The sequence below is a fragment of the Spodoptera frugiperda genome, chromosome 6 (assembly GCF_023101765.2).
Source record: "Spodoptera frugiperda isolate SF20-4 chromosome 6, AGI-APGP_CSIRO_Sfru_2.0, whole genome shotgun sequence".
NCBI lineage: Eukaryota > Metazoa > Arthropoda > Insecta > Lepidoptera > Noctuidae > Spodoptera > Spodoptera frugiperda.
Genome location: NC_064217.1, coordinates 3,920,199 through 3,926,221, shown reverse-complemented (window position 1 = coordinate 3,926,221; position 6,023 = coordinate 3,920,199).

Here is a 6,023-nt window from a genome sequence, read left to right as displayed (position 1 = left end):
GTTTATTAGTATTAATTTTATATTTATAAAATTAAATATATAGAACTTCTAAATTGAAGCGAAAATGGTAGGTATGTAAGAATCGTAGCAGTAAGTGTTCCATAATCTCTGCCTAACTCCATTGGAAACAGGTACGATTTTTAACTTCTTTCTGCCTTTGAGAAATATATAACCCATACTTATGCTCAAATCACACACTATTAAATACTGAATTCTTTAAACATTATTTGACAACGATGACTACACAAGGATTTATAGTCAGTTCTTTTTTTCTGTATTTTTGTCACAGCAGTATCAGGTTTCCACTCAAGTCACAATCTTTCTGGACATCAGTGAAACACTGCGAGCTGACTTCCTTCGTGTCCAGACCAGAGCTAAACGGTACTGGAACACGCGACCAAGGAAAAAATAAATTGTAAAAGCAACTCTGATAAGGACTTATGATAGTGTAGTTTTGTTTACGTACGAGTAGGTACGTATGTACATAAACCAACAACAAAAATCCTTAAGAAAAATTTGGATGTACGGACTGTGGGTACCTAATGCTATTTTGATCCCAATATTTTCAGGGATTTTTTGATCCCTGTGTAAATATAATGCAGATACCCTGTTCTATACCTTTTATTTATTTTATTTTTTTGAGAAGGGAAAATCATCCAATTTCTTCTCTCGCTAAGGTGAGGCGAGAGGGAGTGTCAGACTCTTACTGACTGAAAACCACCCCGTTCCTACTCCTGTCAAGCCGGAGCTTCGTTAAACACGCTAGGTAGTCCGCAGCTCCGGGTTCTATACCTTACTTACTAATTGATTGTTACTATTTAAAGCAGTTACTAGTGCTAGAAAACTTAATCAACTTCGCTTACTAAGAACAGTCTAAAGATTCTCCGTAAGCTTTTCGATCTTGCAACCAGTTTGTGATACGCCACAGGCTTCCACAGTCTGGCGTGTTGTCTGAACAACTGTCTAATATTATGACTGAGTTGCGTAGGCAGCCCTTGAATAATTCAGACCTCTACTTGCGCTACTTAGACTCTAGTAATACTTGTATATTTGAAAAATCAGAATATATAGTAACGTATGTTATGTAGCTAAAGAAAACATAGCTTTATTTTCGCTTTTTTTTTGTTTCATACGATAGTCATTTTACATGGAAAATACTTTCTATTTTGGTATCGTATCGTTTACTGCGTACACAGCAAAGTTATTTTGGTACAAACGATAACACCCTTAGCTAATAAACAGACCAACAAAAACCCTAATAGGCAGGCGCAATTATTATCGATATATCGTCCGTATCGGTGCTCTATTATGCGTCTCATACAGCACCTGAGACGTTTTTAATTATCGAAAGTAAACATCCCGGAATCTGTTACGGGACTTCATAAATGTAAATTGGAGGCGCGCATCCCGTTTAGCGGGGCTGCCCCGCCGCCGCCACCCCGCCACGCCCCCGCCCCGCGCCGCCGACGGCCGAGGAAACGGGGCCGGGCTCCGACGAACCGAGGATTGCGGTGTACATCACTACGATATACTTATCGCTATCGTTGTATTAGTAAATTGCGGGAAGATTTTAGTTTTTCCGGAATTGTTGGAGTAGTGATGTACCTACCCAATGCTCCCAAATACCGGAATTTGGCAAATTTAATTTTAATATGAAACTAATTTATAGTTTTAAATCTGAGTTATCCTTATTGTTTAATTTGATTTATTAAAATTTGGAGCTCACTAAATAATAAACATTCATTAATCTGAGCTAATTGGTAAATTCCTAATTTTGGGTACAATTTAATTTAACAGCGATTAATCATTTCGAATCGGTTTATTTCATCATTAGTCTATTAGGATACAGATAGCCAATATAAAACAAATTTAATGTTACAACATAACTCAATATTAAATGCTTATTGATTCCACACAGACGGAGCTGAGCCATGAAAATGTAGTCCTTAACAGCTTGGCCATAAAATTCGAAGTCGTCTGAAATGGCGTTAAATTACAAAGTAGTGCGAGTCGACTTTGGGAAATTTGACCAAAAATCCGTGGCGGTTGATTCGTAAGAGGCGTGAATATACTTTTATAGAAAAAGACAATAGAGAGTCAGGGGAAGGGTTCCAGTCGACTCACAATGGCTACGTCGGCGAGCCGGCAGCGGCAGGTAGAATAATTAATTGCCCCTCAGAGGCATACGTCCCACGGACAGAGCTGCGGCAATTTTAAACAAATCTCATAATACTCTCAACTAATGTCAATAACTAGCAAGCGATGACGAGCGATGGCTAACGGATACTCGACGCCACCATAATCAATATAATCTATTGAACTAAAACAAGTTGATTCTAAGTAAGAATATTTAAACAAGCCTAAAGCATCTAGTGTAAAGTTTCTCAGTTAGGGTAATGAAGAATTTTGATTGAAAACAGACCTTTTATCATAACACGACCGAAACCTTTATAAGTAAGTTTTAAGGGATAAAATGGATGAACTTGAAATAAGGCAAGATTAACTAAATGTTGCAAATATTAATCATGGAATACAAACAGTAACAGTAAACTATTGGTTGGTTGAGAAGGGTAGACATTAGATGTATTTTGATAGATAGTCGGTAAACACGATTTATTATATACTCGTCACTCGTTACGAAATAAAGACGACAATATTCAGATAATGACCTGAATGAAAGTGACAGGTTAAACGGGAAACGCTTTCAGTAACATTCTTTTGTAATAAATGCCGACGAAAAATAATACCAGAGAACTGTGATATTGGGAACTGTGTTCTACCGTACGTTGCGTAATCTAGAGAAGACTTACTTTCATCTATAGATACTCACATAACTAGAATATAAGTAGTGTGTTTGTATAAGTATTAAATGCTTGTAGTTTTGATATTAACACCCATATTTCTATCAATTAAAACTAGTTCTAGTTTGCAACTTCCGTTTCTACTTATCGGTTTGTGTTGTAAGTGTATAATTACTGGTTTGAACAAAAATGCAACTACTGATTAATATCCACTGCTTCGTTGATCCTGTGGTTCACTGAAGTAAGAACTGGGGATCATATTCAATCCGCTTTGAGCAAGCGTGGTGATTAATGTTTTACCCTTCTCTGTGTGAGAAGAGGCCTTTGGTCAGCAGTGGCCACTTATAGGCTGGTGATGTATGATGATCATACTAGATAAGGCAGACAATACAGTTGCTAGATTTTTTATTTTGAATTTCCTAATATTTAGAAGTAGTATACCATAAAGACAATGTCTCCCCCATGGGAGACAGGCGTGAGGTTATGTATGTATGTATGTATACCATAAAGTAATATACCATAAAAGCAACTATACCAAAAACCTCTTCTACGTATCCTTTCAGGAAAACGGGGATATATTGATTCCGTTCCTGGTTTGGTTCCCTAATAGATGACGTATAAGACTCTCTAACATCCATCATCGATTACACGGCGAGGTGTGGAAATAAAGCGTGCGTTGTATTGGTTAACAATTCGGCCACTAGGCTGAAAAATTCACTATCGTAAAACCCCAAAAAAACTCTCGTTTGTCCCGAATTTTCTGATACGGTTTTTTTTCCGGTGCTTTTTTAACATATTGTGGATATGAGAGCGATGTATTCACCGATGTATTCGTGCTGGCATTCAAATGGCTTTTTATTTTTCAATAGAGCCTATCTCGGTTTATTCCGATGTCAGTTGCGTACTTGCAGTTGAATAACCCTTTGAACTTCATCAAAATAATTATTTAGTATCATAAACTGAGAGACATAGAAATGAGATAGTGAATTTGTTTGTTCGGTGATTCTAACAATATAGAGTGCTATCGTGTCTTCTTTTTCTTTTGCATTTAATTTCATTTTTGGACTAAATTGAACTGTGTTGATCAATAGATTTAATTTATTGGTTACACTTTTATGACACAACTAGATAGAAAATCTCAGTATAGAAAGGCTTTTAATTACTTATTATTACAATTCTTGACGAAATAAAGAGCAGAGTATAATATAATATGTAGTAATGCGAGCAAAGACGCAGTCAAAAGCAGTAAGTCATAATACCTAAAAGATACTTTATGTTTAACATTTCTAATCAGTTGTCTTGTTATAAACTTGAGACTTTCCATCATTTTCATTTGAAATATATTGCGAACGATAAATTACACATTGTAATATTAAGCGGCGAGCGTTTTAATGTAAGTCTGCAAATGAAGTGGCCGTGAAACGCCATGTTTTTATAAAAGTTTAGTAATATACATAGAAATACTAATTTACAAATAAGAATGAAAATAATGTTTTTTAAGGGGGGAAAATCATTCAATGACTTCTCCCGCCTTGGACGAGTCGAGAGGGGGTGTCAGACCCTAAAGTCCACCCCATTCCCACTCCTGCTCTTACCCGCTAGCTATTCCACAACTCATGGCAAATAGTGCAACGTCTATAAAAATTATACATCCAAAATACCGATGAATATTGGATCCCTAAGGATTTTTATAAATTACACAGTGAAAATTCTGGGTGACGCAAACACAATGCTGTGTTCGCAGACTTGGGGTTCCATGGTCTTCATCACTGTCCACCTAATGGAAAGATGTCTTACTGGTACCTACATGTATAAATCTAAAAAAGAAAATAAGGAATAATACTGTGAACATAAAATAAACGTGTGATTCTATTAAGTACTATCGAAACCAAATTATTCTTCGAAAAAGTTTGTGAGGACATACATATTGTAGGAAGATGAGTCAATATACGTGACAAAGAAGTTTGAAACTAAGTGTGATGGTAATAAGGAAAAATATCGTAATTACAGCTCAACTTAAACATTATTACATTTTCCTGCTAAGAGTTATTGACTTAGGTCATAGTTAAAGCACGTCACTTGTAAAAACTACCTCTAGTTAGTTACTGTGTTTAACCAAATGTTTTGAGCTTTATATTTAGCTTGTAAAATACAAAAATGATTTGATATATAATGCTTACCTTTATACATGTAATAAAAATTATTATTTTTGATAGTGCATTAGATTCTTGTTTAAATAATAAATTAGTAATTGTTTAATTTCCAGCCTCTTTCTTTTTCTTTTTAAAGTCATTTGTGTAATAGAATCGGCAAATATCACATTTCTTTTTAAGTACCCGTAAAATTATACCAAAAATGATGTTCAGTACACGAACAAACTACTGCGCAATAAATATCTTCGAGTACTCAACCAATGATGCAAATCTAAGGTTTAGCATGTGGGGCATTCATTACTAACAATAAATGAATAACAACAGTGACATCACCATGGGAAATATCCAATAAGTTGCGGCTACAATAAGCGCTTGCACTGTAACACTGAGTTTGATGTCCTAGCTATCTGTATTAGGTATTTGGGACATCAAATCTGTGTACAATGACCTCGACGGGCGGCGTGTTCGCGCCAACCTTGCCCGGCCGTCGTCATGGCGGGAGCGCGAGCGGTCGCGGTCGAAATTTTAAATTTCGAACGACTCGACACTCGGCACGTTCGGCCGACTAATCCCGGAAAGTGAGTCCGGTCAAGTGCACATCACTAATTCACGTGTTTATGGTTTTAGTGATGCACATGGGCGGTCGTTATAAATGTTTATTTCTATTGTGGCCATTTGCATTTTAATTAAGATGCAACAAAATTCTTGACTTACTGTTTATGATCCAAGTCATTGGAATATATGAGTCAACTAATGATTTGTAACAAAACAAAACCCGACATAACGGGATTGTGTTGTATAAATTTAAACCACCGCATCGATAGAATACGACCTATCTAATGTAGTGATATAGTGTTCTCAATTGCTAGTATCTTCGTTTATTTTCCAAGCGTACCGATTTGTATCTAAAAGTAGATGAAGTTGTAGGTGCTAATTATAGTAAAACCGTAGAACGGCTACAGATCATTGGAAATTAAAAGCAAAGTTGTGAAAGTCCCGAAGTGCGGTCAGTGATCACGTAAGATGTAGCGACTAGCCACTAAAATGTTTTATAGTGCCCATTTGCCTG